A 2,337-nucleotide genomic window follows, 5' to 3' on the forward strand; every position below is an offset into this window, starting at 1 on the left:
GGTGATATCTCAAACAGAGAACAGGGTGAGCCTTCGTGGCATTGATGTGCCTTCATGATAACACCCACCCCTCTAAACGGTGACGTAGGTTCCCTCCATGGAAGTGAATATCGACATACATCCTCGTCTCTCGGAGTTGCGGTTATTCCTAACTCTAGCTTCCTGCGTGTGGTTATTTGACTCTTAGTCTTTACTTGTATTATATTGTGCTTGCTGATACGTCTCCAACGTATCTATAATTTTTGATTGCTCCATGCTATATTATCTACTGTTTTGGACATTATTGGGCTTTATTATCCACTTTTATATTATTTTGGGGACTGTCGATGTCAAAACCGGCGGATCTCGGGTAGGGGGTCCCGAACTGTGCGTCTAAGGCGGATGGTAACAGAAGGCAGGGAACACGATGTTTTACCCAGGTTCGGGCCCTCTTGATGGAGGTAAAAACCCTACGTCCTTCTTGATTAATATTGATGATATGGGTAGTACAAGAGTAGATCTACCACGAGATCAGAGAGGCTAAACCCTAGAAGCTAGCCTATGGTATGATTGTATATTATTGTGTCCTACGGACTAAAACCCTCCGGTTTATATAGACACCGGAGAGGGTTAGGGTTACACAAGGTCGGTTACAAAGGAGGAGATATCCATATTCGTATCCCCTAATCGAATCCTTCGCCCGCCTCGAGTTCTAACACCCAAAGCCCAAGTCAGGTGCTTCGAACCTTCAATCATGTCCGGATCTAGCCTTCAAGGCCGGTGGATGCCCTCCTCCGTTACGGAAGAGGACATCAAGAAGTTGAGGGAGGCCAGATACCTGACCGCCGAGGTTTCGCATCGACTGCCTGCCCGAGGGCAGGTCGTCCCTACTCCCGAACCCAACGAGAACGTTGTGTTCATCTCCCACTTCCTCCGAGGCCTAGGCCTCACCCTAGATCCCTTTGTTAGGGGTTTGATGTTCTATTACGGGCTAGATTTCCACGATCTAGCCCTGGATTCCTTTCTCCACATCTCGACATTCATTGTCGTGTGTGAGGCCTTCCTCCGCATTACCCCTCACTTCGGCCTGTGGCTCAAGACCTTTGACGTGAAGCCGAAGATGGTCGAAGGGCAGTATGCAGCATGCGAAGGCGCATTAATAAGCAAGATAGCAGGAGCTCCATGGCCAAAAGATTCCTTTCCAAAGGTGTCTGGATTATGACAACAGGAGTGGTTTTACATCACAGCTCCCAGAAGTGCCAAGTGGGTGGCTGCCCCTGCTTTCCGCTCGGGCCCTCCACCACAACTGATGTCATGGATTAGCAGAGGACCGGGCTGGGGTCCAGCCAAGGACGTGCATATACTGCAGAGCCGCATTCAAGATCTCTTCGAAGAAGATTTCAGTCTGGTTACTGTGGCGCAAGTCATGCTGGTTCGTCGAGTCCAGCCTTGCAAACGCCCGCCCCTCCGCATGTGGGAGTTCAACCCAGAAGGGCCGCGCACTATTCAGAATTTCCTCGGCCTAACGCACGAGGAGATGTACAAATCATTCTTTGGACCCCAAATAGAGTGTCTGGATACTACCGAGGACGTGGGCCTGAGCAGCAACCGTACCGCCGACCAAGTAAGTAATCCTTTAGCCGAACACACCGTCTTTCATTTACCATGACGTCATTCTGAGAAATCGCTCTTTGACCAGGACTAGCTAACAAGGGCGAAGATGATTCGGTGTTCGGCCTCCCTTCCTGAGGGTTTGGAGAATCCGGTACTGGAAAAGATGCTCGAGCTAGCACCTTGCCCGGAGCCCTCAAAGGAAGATAAAGGGGGGGAATAATGAGGTCGAAAGCGGGCCCCCATCGCTACCAATTCCAACTGAGGGAATGAGCGCCTCCGTGAAGATCAGACAGATCGTGAAGTGGAAGGAAGAGGACTGCCTCTGAAGATCCGGAAACCGAGGCTTCCAAACGGGAGAAGAAGTCTCCACTAGAGGGTCCTGCCTTGGAGGGTGCTTTTGCCGCGCAAAGTCCGCACGAGGATCAGCCCTCCAACGAGCTGTAAGTAATAAAAAAGTACTTTAATAGTGGAGATATACTACCTTACCTTTGAGAAAAATAACCGAAGCATTTATCTTGCAGTTCGGATCTTAGCCCTTCTCAGCAGAGCTCGTCTTCGGGGGATCTTCTTCCGGAGATGATGGAGAGTGAAACGCCTCCCCCGGACTCCCCCGCTCAAGAAACGGACGACCTTGAAGTGTCGTCGCGGAGGTCCTCTCCGGATCCGGTGAGGCCAGAAGATAATCCTATAGTCACCCGAAGTCCCCAGCATCCGGCTCTTGAAGAGAGCAAACAAAAGAGTCCG

Source organism: Triticum urartu, unplaced genomic scaffold (genome assembly GCF_003073215.2).
Source record: "Triticum urartu cultivar G1812 unplaced genomic scaffold, Tu2.1 TuUngrouped_contig_5087, whole genome shotgun sequence".
NCBI classification, from domain to species: Eukaryota; Viridiplantae; Streptophyta; class Magnoliopsida; order Poales; family Poaceae; genus Triticum; species Triticum urartu.